The sequence below is a fragment of the Arachis hypogaea genome, chromosome 4 (genome assembly GCF_003086295.3).
Source record: "Arachis hypogaea cultivar Tifrunner chromosome 4, arahy.Tifrunner.gnm2.J5K5, whole genome shotgun sequence".
In the NCBI taxonomy this organism is placed as follows: Eukaryota; Viridiplantae; Streptophyta; class Magnoliopsida; order Fabales; family Fabaceae; genus Arachis; species Arachis hypogaea.
Window position 1 is genome coordinate 88,590,424 of NC_092039.1, and position 15,386 is coordinate 88,605,809.

Below are 15,386 nucleotides of genomic sequence, written 5' to 3' on the forward strand. Positions count from 1 at the left end.
AGTTTGAAGCACGTCACGGTCATTCATTACCGGAATCCTACTCGGAACACCACAGACAAGGTTGGACTTTCCGGATTCCCAGGATCCTACTCGGAATACCACAGACAAGGTGAGACTTTCCGGACCCTCATAAATGCCGCCAACTATCTAACTTATACCACGAAGATTCTGTTGGGGAATCTAAGAGATACGCATTCAAGCTCTGTTGCATGTAGAACGGAAGTGGTTGTCAATCACGCGCGTTCATAATTGAGAATGATAATGAGGGTAATCTGGCTCATCACATTCATCATGTTCTTGGGTACGAATGAATATCTTGGAATAAGAATAAAAGAGATTTGAATAAAAGATAATAGAATTTCATTAATACTTGAGGTACAGCAGAGCTCCACACCCTTAATCTATGGTGTGCAGAAACTCCACCGTTGAAAATACATAAGCAAAGAGTCCAGGCATGGCCGAATGGCCAGCCCTCTCTAACGTGATCAATGATCCCCTAAGATGAAGAATAAAACAAAACTGAGATCAAAGATGTCTAATACAATAGATAAATGTCCTATATATACTAGACTAGCTACTAGGGTTTACATGAGTAAGTAATTGATGCATAAATCCACTTCTGGGGCCCACTTGGTGCATGCTTGGGCTGAGCTTGATTAATTCACGAGCTGAGGCATCTCTTGGAGTTGAACTCTGAGTTATGACGTGTTTTGGGCGTTCAACTCCGGATAATGACGTTTTTCTAGCGTTTAACTCCAGACAGCAGCGTGTACTTGGCGTTCAACGCCAAGTTACGTCGTCATTCTTCGAATAAAGTATGGACTATTATATATTGCTGGAAAGCCCTGGATGTCTACTTTCCAACGCCGTTGAGAGCGCGCCAATTGGAGTTCTGTAGCTCCAGAAAATCCATTCCGAGTGCAGAGAGGTCAGAATCCAACAGCATCAGCAGTCCTTTTGTCAGCCTTCTTCAGAGTTTTGCTCAAATCCCTCAATTTCAGTCAGAATTTACCTGAAATCACAGAAAAACACACAAACTCATAGTAAAGTCCAGAAATGTGAATTTAACATAAAAACTAATGAAAACATCCCTAAAAGTAGCTTAAACTTACTAAAAACTATATGAAAACAATGCCAAAAAGCGTATAAATTATCCGCTCATCAAGTTTCTTGCAATTTAAGTTTCCGTTATTTACTTTCACTTTATTTCTCTCTTCTAGTTCTTTACATTCTTTGCCATTTAAATTCTTGCAATTATGTTCAAAAATCAAAATGCTCATGAAATCAAAACTTTGTTTGCTTGACTAAATCTACCATTTAACTAAAGTTGCTTAATCTACCAATCTCCGTGGGATCGACCTCACTCTTGTGAGTTTTATTACTTGATACAACCCGGTATACTTGCCGGTTATACGTGAAATTTAATTTTTACGTATCAAGTTTTTGGCGCCGTTGCCGGGGATTGGAAAGATTGACAATGATTAAGTGAAAGGTGGTCTAGATTAAGCATTTTCTTTGTGTTTTTGTTAAGCCCACTAACTGTTTGATACTTTGTTTCACTAACCCCAATTTCACTCTAGTTCTAGAGTGTCTCACTTGTGATTTTGGTTTTGTTTGTGTATGTCAGGAGCTAGTAGACGTAATATTGAGGACGAGAGAACCCTCCGAAGGATAAGGAGAGCAGAAAGAGGAAAGTTCATAGTTGGTGAAGAAGGGTCAGAGGAATCAGAGGGAGAAGATCAAGTCATGGAGGATGAGATGCAAAATCCTCCTGGAGGGGTCAACAATAATGGTGGACAAGCTAGAAGGGTGTTATCCTCGTATACCATCCCTGACCCAAGACATTGTGGAAGCAGTATTGCTACACCAAATGTTCAGGCCAATAACTTTGAGTTAAAACCTCAGCTCATCACTTTGGTACAGAACAATTGCTCTTATGGAGGGGGACCTCTTGAAGACCCAAATCAACATCTCTCTGTTTTTCTGAGGATATGCAATACAGTGAAGACAAATGGAGTGCATCCAGATGTCTACAAGTTGTTGCTATTTCCATTCTCTTTGAGGGATAAAGCCACTCAATGGCTAGAATCATTCCCCAAGGAAAGCCTCAATGATTGGAATGAAGTGATGAGCAAATTTCTAGCAAAGTTCTACCCACCTCAAAAGATCATCAAGTTGAAGACAGAGGTTCAGACTTTTAGGCAAATGGAAGGGGAGTCATTGTATGAAGCCTGGGAAAGGTATAAAGCACTAATGAGAAGATGTCCCCCTGACATGTTTAGTGATTGGGTTAAGCTCCAAAACTTCTATGAAGGCTTAAGTTTCGAAGCAAGGAAGGGACTAGATTACTCATCAGGAGGATCACTCAACATGATGAAAACTGCCGAGGAGGCCCAAGACCTCATTGAGATTGTGGCAAACAATCAATATTATTACTCATCAGAGAGGCAGCATAATCCAACCCCAAAGAAAGGTGTAATGGAGCTTGAAGGTGTTGATGCTATCTTGGCACAAAATAAGTTAATGCACCAACAAATCCAACAACAAATGGAGATGATAACAAAGAGAATGGATGGGTTGCAACTTGCAGCAGTGAACACAACAAATCAACCATTGCTTGAATGGAACCAAGGTGAAGGGACCAATGTTGAACAACCACAAGAACAAGTCCAGTACATGCAGAATACTTCAAATTCTCATGATGAATTTCATGGAGATACATACAACCCATCTTGGAAAAATCATCCCAACCTAAAGTGGGGTGAAAACCATTGGCAAAAGAATAACAACCACAATCAAACCCGTAACCCAAACAACCAAAATCACCATGCCAACAACACTAACCAATATAGAAAAACACAAAACACATATCAACCACCCCATCATAACTCACAAACTCACCAAAATAACTTCTCTGCACCATCATCCAACTCACAGAATTACCACACTAATCCACCCAACAATTTCCAACAACAATCAACCCCCATCATACCCCCAATTGACCATCATGAGACAAGAATCTCAAGTCTTGAAGCAACCTTGCAAGCACTTGCTCAAACCACTCAAGCCTTAGCTAAGGGACACAAGGAACATGAGGTCATCATGAAGAACATTGAGAGACAAGTGGGACAGTTAGCCAAACAAGCCGAGCGACCAACCAATGTCCTTCCAAGTGACACAATACCCAACCCAAGAGAAGAATGTAAGGCTCTGCAGTTAAGAAGTGGCAAAGTAGTTGGTGAAAGTTCGAATAAAGAAGCAATAACAACCAAAGAGCAAGACACGGTGGAAGTACATGTGGAAGGGCAAGATGAAGAAAAGGCTTCAACATCTAACAAAGGCAAAGAAGTTGTCAAGCCACAAGGCAATTCATCCAGACAAAGGAGCAACCATGATAGCAATGGGAGTGTGAATCCACAACAAGAAAACAAAAATGAAGGGGTAAAAGCCTATGTACCCAAGCTTCCATACCCAACCAGGATACACAAAGGAGCAAAGGACCAACAATTCCCAAGGTTCTTAGAAATCTTCAAGAAACTTGAAATCAACATCCCATTGGCAGAAGCTCTGGAACAGATGCCATTATATGCAAAGTTTCTTAAGGAATTGATCACCAAGAAGAGAAGTTGGCAAGAAAAAGAAACGGTGATTCTCAATCAAGAGTGCAGTGCCATCATTCAAAAAGGGTTACCTCCAAAACTCAAAGACCCTGGCAGCTTTCTCATACCTTGCACGATTGGGAGCATGGCTGTTGACAAGTCACTTTGTGATCTGGGAGCAAGCATTAACTTAATGCCCCTTACCATGATGAAGAAAATGATGATTGAAGAGCTTAAACCCACAAGGATGTCACTCCAACTTGCTGACAGATCCATCAAAATACCAAATGGAGTAGTTGAGAACCTCTTGGTGAAGGTGGGAAACTTCATATTCCCAGCTGATTTTGTGGTCCTAGACATGGATGAAGAGGGAAACAATTCAGTCATTCTTGGTAGACCCTTTTTGGCTACAGCTAGAACAATCATTGATGTGGAAAAGGGAGAGATGATTTTCAGAGTGCATGATGAGCAAATGACCATAAATGTCTTCAAAGCAATGCAACACCCTGTTGAGAAAGAAAATTGCATGAGGATTGATGTAGTGGATTCTTTGGTTGAAGAAGTGCTTGACACAAACCATCAAATGAAACAAGAGGAAGTCCATAACATCAAGGGACAAGAAGAGAACAAATTGGAAGCATCAGAGGAACCAAGTGAAGCTACCAAAGAGGAGGCACCACAACAAGAGTTGAAACCACTACCCCCTCATCTTAAATATGCATTCCTTGGTGAGAATGATAGCTTCCCAGTGATCATCAATTCCACATTGAATGCAGAGGAAGAAGAAAAGCTCCTTGGGGTTTTGAAAGCTCACAAAGAGGCGTTGGGATGGACCATTGATGACTTGAAAGGCATAAGCCCTGCTGTATGCATGCACAAGATACTTCTAGAGGAGAATTCCAAACCAGTGGTACAACCTCAAAGAAGATTGAATCCCACAATGAAGGAGGTTGTTCAAAAGGAAGTCCTGAAGTTGTGTAAGGCTGGAATCATCTACCCTATATCTGACAGCCCATGGGTCAGTCCAGTGCAAGTAGTGCCTAAGAAAGGGGGGATGACTGTCATTGTTAATGAGAAGAATGAGCTTATTCCAACACGAACAGTGACAGGGTGGAGGATGTGCATAGACTATAGGAGGCTGAATGATGCCACACGGAAAGATCACTTCCCTCTACCTTTCATTGATCAGATGCTTGAAAGGTTGGCTGGCCATGCTTATTATTGCTTTCTTGATGGATATTCTGGGTATAATCAGATAGTGGTTGACCCCATGGATCAAGAGAAGACGTCCTTTACTTGCCCCTTTGGAGTCTTTGCATATAGGAGAATGCCATTTGGACTGTGTAATGCCCCAGCTACCTTTCAAAGATGCATGCTATCAATCTTCTCGGACATGGTAGAAAAATTTATTGAAGTCTTTATGGATGATTTCTCTGTTTTTGGTGATTCCTTCAATACTTGCTTGCATCATCTTACCCTAGTCTTGAAAAGGTGCCAAGAAACCAATTTAGTTTTGAATTGGGAGAAATGCCATTTCATGGTACCCGAAGGCATTGTTCTTGGTCACAAAATTTCAAGAAAGGGTATAGAAGTTGATAAGGCAAAAGTAGAAATTATAGAAAAACTTCCTTTGCCAACTAGTGTGAAAGCCGTTAGAAGTTTTTTAGGACATGCTGGTTTCTATAGGAGATTCATCAAAGATTTTTCCAAAATAGCAAAGCCACTAAGTAATTTGTTGGTGGTAGACAATCCTTTTATCTTTGATGATGAATGCAAACATGCTTTTGAAACTCTAAAGGCTAAGCTCACCACAGCACCAATCATCACACCCCCAAGTTGGGGACTACCTTTTGAACTCATGTGTGATGCAAGTAACCTTGCAATTGGTGCTGTGTTGGGGCAGAGGAAGGAAAAGAAGCTTCATGTTATCTACTATGCAAGTAAGGTATTGAATGAAACTCAAAGAAACTACACCACAACAGAGAAAGAGTTACTAGCCGTGGTATATGCTTTTGATAAGTTTAGACAATATTTGATTGGATCTAAAGTCTTAGTGTATACTGACCATGCTACTATTAAGTATCTTATGTCAAAACAGGATGCCAAACCAAGGCTAATCAGATGGGTGCTACTCCTACAAGAGTTTGACATTGAGATCAAAGATAGAAAGGGCAGTGAAAATCAAGTTGCTGATCACTTATCAAGGGTACCACAAGATGCATGCCAAGACAACCTTCCATCAATAAATGAAGAATTTCCGGATGAACACCTCTTGCACATTCAACATGTCCCTTGGTTTGCAGACATGGCCAACTACAAGGCAGGAAGAATTATTCCACAAGAGTACACAAGACAACAAGTTAAGAAGCTTTTGCATGAGGCTAAGTTCTTCTTTTGGGATGAACCATTCTTGTTCAAAAGATGCCCAGATGGAATGATAAGAAGATGTGTGTCAGAGGATGAGATGAAGAACATACTATGGCATTGTCACAACTCTAGTTATGGTGGTCATTTTGGAGCCGAAAGAACGGCTGCAAAGGTCCTTCAAAGTGGTTTCTATTGGCCTTCAATCTTCAAGGATGCTAGAGAGTTTGTGAGCCATTGCAATGAATGTCAAAGAACAGGGGGTTTGTCAAAGAAAAATGAGATGCCTCAGAAGTTCATCTTGGAAGTGGAACTCTTTGATCTGTGGGGAATAGATTTCATGGGACCTTTTCCTCCATCCTACACATTCAAATACATCTTGGTAGCAGTAGAGTATGTCTCCAAATGGGTAGAAGCAATAGCCACCACCACATGTGATACCAACGTGGTCTTGCAATTCCTCAAGAAGAACATCTTCACTAGATTTGGAGTGCCCAAAGGACTTATAAGTGATGGGAGAAGCCACTTTTGCAACAAGCAACTCAATTCTTTACTCCATAAATATGGTGTTACTCACAAAGTGGCCACACCATATCACCCTCAAACCAATGGGCAAGCTGAACTTGCCAACAGAGAGCTAAAAAGGATCTTGGAGAAAACTGTGGGAACAACAAGAAAGGATTGGGTTAGGAAGCTGGATGATGCACTTTGGGCATATAGGACAGCCTTCAAGACACCCATAGGAAAATCTCCATTTCAGCTGGTGTATGGAAAGGCATGCCACCTCCCTGTGGAGCTTGAACATAAGGCCTTTTGGGCCACCAAACTTCTGAATTTAGATGCTCAAGCAGCAGGAGAGAAGAGGTTGCTACAACTCAATGAACTTGAGGAGTTCAGATTGGAGGCATATGACAATGCCAAAATATACAAGGAAAGAGCAAAGAGATGGCATGATAAGAGGATCTCTCAAAGAACATTTGAACCGGGCCAAAAGGTGTTGTTATTCAATTCAAGATTGAAGATCTTCCCTGGGAAGCTGAGGTCTAGATGGACTGGTCCATACACCATTACCAAAGTATCACCTCATGGCTATGTTGAATTACTTGATGAAGCCTCAAAACAAACCTTCACAGCTAATGGACATAGGGTGAAGCACTATTTTGGTGGCCCTTGGAGCAAGGAAGAGAGTGTGCAACTCTTTACATGAGCAAAGAAGTTGCAGTGTCGAGCTAAGGACAATAAACAAAGCGCTTCATGGGAGGCAACCCATGCACAGGGAGTCTTTTATTTTTATACTTTAGTAGTCAATAATGATTAAGTAGACTAGTACATGGTGTATGCAAGGCACTAAGTTTGGTGTGGCCAACCTTGAAGTAATGGCAAAAGTGTGTTCTACAACACTTAGCCACAAACTAAGTTTGGTGTCCATACATACACGAAAATGCTAGACTATGAAAGTATAGTCATCTATTTTAGTTATATATATATAAAAAAAAAAGAGAAAACGTGAAATAGCATATAATGTACTTAGTCACAAACTAAGTTTGGTGTCTTTACTTACATTACTAATGCTAGAAAAAATAGATTCATAAATTTTAATTTTAGTTTAGTCAATTTTGCATAGGAATATCATCATAAGTTTTTAGCTATTAATGTCACTTTAAGAATCTCAAGCTTGCAAGTGAATCTCAATGGCCTCATCATCAAGGGATAGGAGAGAAGATGAATTTGATCAAAGAAGATTCAAATCCAAACACAATGAGCGTATCTTCAGCTGGATGTCAAGCAAAGATGTTGTTCCAGAGTTACCATTCAAGCTAAGAAAAGATGAATACCCTGAGATACAAAAAATAATCAGAAAAAGGGGATGGGAGCTTCTCTGTGACCAACCTCAAGAAGTGAGCATGCTTCTCATCCATGAGTTCTACACTAATGTGATAAGAGAATATGATGATGAAGAACCATACATGAGTTATGTAAGAGGTGTGACTGTTGATTTTAGCCCGGACACCATCAACAGGGTGCTAAAGGTCAAGGCAAAACAGTTCAAACGAGCTAGCTATGAAGAAAGGGTTGAAAATGACCCAAGATACATGGATGTGGTAAGTGACTTATGCAGAGTAGGCACGGATTGGGTGCTGGATTCACATGGACAACCACTCAAACTTCGGAGAGGTGATCTCATACCTCAAGCAAAAGGATGGCATGACATAGTGAGGAGATCATTGATGTCCACTTCAAATAATTCTGAGGTAACGGTGAATAGAGCAATAATGATCCATTGTATAATGAAAGGAGGAGAAATCAATGTTGGAGACATTATAGCCAAGAACATCATTGACATAGCTCAAAAAGTCAAACAGGACAGCTGGCTAGGATATCCTAGTACCATTCTGCGCCTATGTGAAGAAGCTGGAGTGCCTCTGGAAGAATTTGGAGAAACTGATTTGGTCTCTGTTGGAAAACCTCTTACTCGAGAAAGGTTGGAATTCATCACCACAACCCAATTGGAAAGGCAACCTTTAGCAAGAAGGAAGAAAAGGAAAGAAGCAAGACAAGAAGAGGAGCCTCAAGAAATGGAAGAACCTCATACCTTGAACATGAACCAACTCCAAGCCGCCTTGGAAGGAATTTCTGGGCAATATTCACAAATTCAAAGAAGCCAAGAGGAACAAGCTCAACAACAAAGGGACCTTTGGCAATTGATGGATCAACAAAGAGGGGTTCAAGTTCAATGGATGAACCAACAAAATGAGTACCAAGCACACATGATGGAGTTACAACAAGAACAATATGCCAAGATGCAGGAAGCCATCAACAATTCAACTATGGAACATGAAAGAGCCATGGAGAAAGTAATACAAGAACAAGCTCAACTAAGGATAGAGCAAGCTCAGCAAAGAGAACTTCTCCATAGATTGGATGCTAGACATAATGCATTTCACAAAGATTTCAATGAAAGCAGAATGTTCAGGGAAGCCAGGCACAAGGACAGACTTGACTATGATATATGCACCCAAGAAAAGCTCAGTTACCTCTGCTCCACACCCCCATTACTCAACCCACAAATTAAAACCTTTAATGAAGCTCGCAAGATATTTGAAGAGCAGGAACTTGCAAGGGTGAGATTTAATCAACAAAGGCTAAATGAGACAATGATAAGCCAAGGAGTGTGGCAAAGAGAAGAGAGGGATGCAACGACACAACAACAAGGAGAACGGAGAAGCAAAAAGAAAGAAGATCCAAAGGGAGATGCAACAACAAAGCAACAAGGAGAGTTGAGAAAGAAAAAGAAAGAAGATCCAAAGGGCAAAGGAAAGCAAGGAGAATCAAGCAAGGGAAAAGGGACATGAAGACTAAAGGTGGTGAAGTTCCTTTGTTTTTCTTTATGTTTTATTAAATAAAGAAGATGTATGTCTGAAATATGGTATACCTTCTAAGATGCATTTTTTTTCTTTGAAGCATTATCTTTTATGTTGCCCATTCCATGCATCACTACTCACATGTTTGGAATGGTTGCTTGTCTTAAGTACTTTTACTTGTCAATGGAATAAAAGATGTAGTTTGAGCAAGAACAGAGAGAAATCTAGCTTAAAAAGGATCATGTTGTCCCATAAGAAAAGTGCTAGTATATTTATTGTGAAAGAAGCAATGTTCAAGAAATTCAAAAGAATGCTTGCTAATACAAGACTAGTTCGGTTAAGGATCACAAGGACTTTATCAGTAAAAGCACAAATAACCTTGACAATAAAGAAAATAGAGTACAAAGAATGAGAGGCTAGGCATCAATGACAAAATTTGGATATGTGTCTGTGGTGATTGATGTTAAGAGACATACTTGGGCCAGTAAATCCGAGGGGTGCTTCATCACCCGATAACTTGAGTTAACTAACTCGGGATTATCGATTGAAAACCCACAATCAAGAGTAGCTCTATAACAGAACATTTAGCAACCCAAAGAGGTGCTGGACACCACTATCCAAACAAAATTTCAATGTTATATGCCTGTGATTGAATGTGTTAAGGAGAGAGGCTTGAGTTAGTAAATCTTTAAGAGTGTCTCAACACTTAACAACTTGAACCAACTGGTTTGGGATTGTTGATTGAAAGCTTATGCTAAAGAGCCGCCTTAAGACAAGATTTCGAGCTCATTGGAAATGAAAAAAAAAAGGGGGAATATAAAAAAAAAAAAAGAGAAGCATCAAGGAAAGAATGGTTCAAGGGTCATGTGCTAAGGTATAAAAGAAGTCTAGTGAAGTTAACCAATTTAGTAGTGAAGCAAGCATTTTAATTGAAAAAGTTGAATAGTTGTGTTCAATTACAATAAATTAATGACCACACAAATGAGGATGACATGCTCAATGAAAAATTACTCTCTGGAAGAACATTCAAGTCTTACATCTTAAATTCTTGTGACAAAGTTTTTATATTTTGCTTGAGGACAAGCAACACTTTAAGTTTGGTGTTGTGATGCAATTGCATATTTGTTATATTAGTTAGTTAATTTAGTTGGTTTTAGCTTAATCTCACTCATTTTCTCTAAATAAACAAGTCCTTTTATGAGTTTTATCTTCATGCATGAGAACACCAAGGAACATGTTGATTCTAGCCAAATTCATGCAAATGATTTAAAGAATGCATAAATGAATGAGTATGAATGAATCTCATGAAATTTATTGCATGAATTGGTAAGACTTTGAAGCTATTTCCCTTGTTGATGATAGGTGATGAAACAAGAAAGCATGGAAGCAAGAATGATGCAAGCTGGGAAAGAAGAAGTTGGCGTTGCCAACTTGGAGATAGTGGGCGTTGTTCATGATAACGCCAGGCAACCAAGAAGCAAAGTTGGCGTTGCCAACTTGAAAAATGTGGTGCGTTGTTCATGATAACGCCAGGCAACCAAGAAGCAAAGTTGGCGTTGCCAACTTGAGGAATGTGGTGCGTTGTTGAAGGCAACGCCAGGCAGCCCTGGAGAAGCAAATCTGGGCGTTGCCAACTCTAGAAGGGCGTTGCCAACGCCACACACAAGCAAGCTTGGCCCTGGAGGAAGAGAAGCTGGCGTTGCCAACGCCAGGAACCATAGGCGTTATTCAAGGCAACGCCAAGCAACAAATGGAGCCTTGAAGAGGAGCTCGAGGGCGTTGCCAACGCCAGGAACCATAGGCGTGTCCCTAGGCAACGCCACACAAGCAAACTTGGCCCAGGAAAATGAGATGCACGTTGCCAACTCCAAGTTATGAAGGCGTGTTCCTTGGCAACGTAGCAAGCAATTTTGGCACCAAAAGGGAAGGCTCGAGCACGTTGTTGAGCTAGGAAGCATTGGCATGTTTGGCAACAACGCTAGGAATGGTTACTTGGCTAGGCACCAAGTCTTGGTGCCAACCAAGTTGCCAACGCCCATCAGCCGCACCAACCACGTTGCCAACGCCCATCAGCCGCACCAACCACGTTGCCAATGCCCATCAGCCGCACCAACCACGTTGCCAACGCCCATCAGCCGCACCAACCACGTTGCCAACGCCCATAAGCCTTGCCATGCACGTTGCCAACGCCAGAAAGCAAACATGGAGCCTTGAGAAAGGCTCGAGCACGTTGCCAACGTGCTGAAGAGAAGGAGTGTTCATCAACAACGCCAGGAAATGGTGATGCACGTTGCTAACTTGGAATATATGGGGCGTTGTCCACAACAACTCCAACAAGGCAGCCTGACCATGTCCACTTCAATGGAAGATATCTTGAGCTACAGAGATCCAAATTGAGTGCTTCCAGTTGCGTTGGAAAGCTAACATTCAGAGCTTTCCAACCATATATGATAGTCTATGGTGGAGCACAAAATTGAAGCCAAACCAGAGTCACCTTTAGGCCCTAAAAACAAGAACATGAAGTTGAATTCAAGAAGGCTAGAGATGAGCCTTGGAGGTGGGCACGAGCACGTTGCCAACGTGCTAGAAAGGGGGCGTGTTTTGCAACAACGCCAGCCCCAAGCCCCTGCCTTGGGAGGCTAGGCACGAGCATGTTGCCAACTTGGAGAAGAAGGTGCGTTTTTGGCAACAACTTGGCAGCTTGACCTTACCTTCTTTGAGGAAGCATAACTTGAGCTAGGAAAGTCCAAATGAGGTGATTCCAGTGGCATTGAAAAATAGACATCAAGAGCTTTCCAATGATGTATAATAGTCAATATTGAGGCAGAAGGTTGACACTCAAATTCTGGGCTACATTTAGCATGAAAGTAGAGCCAAGAAGAGGAAAAGCAAGTTGTTAGCAACAACTTGGGCTAGCAACGCCCAAGTCTCATGCTTCACTTCCAGGAAAATGTCATGCACGTTGCCAACGTGCATTAAGCCTGGAGTTATTGCCAATAACGCCCCTCAATGGGCCAGAATGGTTGCCAACTTGCTCTGCTTTCCCTATTCATCACAAAGGCCAGCAACTTCTTCAATTGAACCAAGAATGCAACAATGAGAAAGCCCACATTGCTAACCCAAATTGAAGATCTCTGAAGAAGTTTTGGGAGTAGTATAAATAGAAGAGATTGGTGTACTTGTGGAGGACTTTTTACACACTTTTTGACACTTAGAACTTTTTCATACTTTTAGCACCTTTACTTGTTGGCACTTCCGGGAGGATACCCGGAGAGCACTTTTCTTCTTGAAACTTCTCTTCTTCATTTTCTTAATCTTTAAGCATTTCATTATTCTACTTCATCTTTCTTTGCAATTTAGTTTAATTTTGATTGATGTCAATTGTTGTTGAATTTGGAGCAATGACTCACTAAACCCCACTTTCATTAGGGGGAGGAGCTCTGTTTGTTGGAATGAATTGGTGAACCCATCTTCTCCTTCTCAATTCTAGTGGTTGATCTAAAGAGGGAACTCTTGCTCTTCAAAGATTCAACCACCATCGAGAGAGGGGTTAATCTATATGAATTATGTGGTGAATTTGAGGAATGAGTCACATAATTCAGTTTAGAGTTCATCCTTTCATGATTTCCTTAATTAACACACCTTGGTTAGTGTTCATACCCTGACCGGACTCCTCCAACTCGGCAAAATCCATGAAAGGTCCGACCTCGTCCCAATGCCCACGCCTGAGGTCGGACCTCGGACAACAAAGCTAAAAAGGCCCACCAAAAGGAACGCAGCCCAAAACCTAAAGGCCGAAAAGGCCTAGAAAAGGCGGTTCCACAAAGATAGAGATAAAACTCCCAAAAGATAAGATAAGATAAGAATATCTTATCCAGGGGAGATCACGGCCAACTACTATAAATACACTGGAGCACCCAGGTATGGCATACATTCCACATTCTACACATATCTGCTTGGACCCATGCTAACTTAAGCATCGGAGTGTCATTGCAGGTACAACCACCAACCACTCTGCATATCAAGCTCGGGTCATCAGTCCCCCCACCTCGGGCTTCTCCAAGACGACCGAGCTACACGTTTCAGGTAACCCTCGGAACATTGGCGCCGTTGCCGGGGACCTGGAAGTCATCCCTTTACCATGGCGGACGACCCTCTCAACAATGACCACGCTGCATCAGAATAAGAGGACGAAGTTGACACCGGAGAACGACCGGACAGCCCTCTATCACCACGCACTCCAGGAGGAAACAAACAGAATCGCCCAAAGACATCACTCCCAAACAAAGATCCACAAAATTCCGAAAAAGAAAGGAACTCGGAAATTTTAGAAGCAGTCCGGGCCCAACAAAACCGACTGAAACAACTCGAAGAGGACATAAAAAAGCAGAAAGAAACTGAACAAGATCTGAGAAGGGAGGCTCGAAAGCACAGAGAATTAGAAGAAAAACTACGGAAAATAGAGGCCAATCTAAAAGACCGGACAGAACGCGGCACCACCCCCGAATGCAACCATGATCCCTTCACGCAAGAGATCATGAAGGAGAAGGTACCACGAAACTTCAAGCCACCCGATATGGATCTCTACGACGGCACCACCGATCCAAGTCACCACCTCAGCAACTTCAGAAGCAGAATGTACCTAGTCGACGCCTCCGACGCGATTCGGTGCAAAGCCTTCCCCACCACTCTCACCAAGTCAGCCATGAAGTGGTTCGACAACCTGCCACCAAGATCAATCACCAGCTTCGAAGACCTAACCAAAAAATTCCTAACAAGGTTCTCCATTCAAAAGGACAAGACAAAACATGCCCCCAGTCTACTCGGGATCAAACAAGGTAACCAAGAAACTCTCCGAGAATACATGGAGCGATTCAACAAAGCCTGCCTGGACATACAACACTTGCCCACCGAAGCAGCCATCATGGGACTAGCAAACGGCCTAAAAGAGGGACCGTTTAGCCAGTCCCTATCCAAACGATACCCGACCTCCCTATACGAGGTGCAGGAGCGGGCAGAAAAATATATCAACATGGAGGAAACCTCCCAGCTAAGAGACTCTTCTAGGAAGGAATCAACCTACCCACTCCGAGATCGAGATCGGGAACAGAAGAAGAAAGAAGAACCCAACTCGGACAAGCCACGGAAGTACCACAACTACACCCCCCTCCGAGTCTCCCTGGTAGACGTCTACAGAGAAGTATGCCACACTGATGAGCGGATAATATGTACGCTTTTTGGCATTGTTTTTAGTATGTTTTTGGTAGTTTTAGTTGAGTTCTTAGTATATTTTTATTAGTTTTTAGTTAAAATTCACTTTTCTGGACTTTACTATGAGTTTGTGTGTTTTTCTGTGATTTCAGGTATTTTCTGGCTGAAATTGAGGGACCTGAGCAAAAATCTGATTCAGAGACGGAAAAGGACTGCAGATGCTGTTGGATTCTGACCTCCCTGCACTCGAAGTGGATTTTCTGGAGCTACAGAAGCCCAATTGGCGCGCTCTCAACGGCGTTGGAAAGTAGACATCCTGGGCTTTCCAGCAATATATGATAGTCCATACTTTGCCCAAGATTTGATGGCCCAAACCGGCGTTCAAAGTCACCTCAAGAAATCCCAGCGTTAAACGCTGGAACTGGCACCCAAATGGGAGTTAAACGCCCAAACTGGCACCAAAGCTGGCGTTTAACTCCAAGAAGAGTCTCTACACGAAAAATGCTTCATTGCTCAGCCCAAGCACACACCAAGTGGGCCCGGAAGTGGATTTTTATGTCATTTACTCATCTTTGTACACCTTAGGCTACTAGTTTTCTATAAGTAGGACCTTTTACTATTGTATTAGAATCTTTTGATCACTTTAGATCTCTAGATCAACTTTGGACATTGTGTTCTTAGATCATTGGGAGGCTGGCCATTCGGCCATGCCTAGACCTTATGCTTATGTATTTTCAACGGTGGAGTTTCTACACACCATAGATTAAGGTGTGGAGCTCTGCTGTACCTCGAGTATTAATGCAATTACTATTGTTCTTCCATTCAATTTCGCTTATTCTTTATCCAAGAT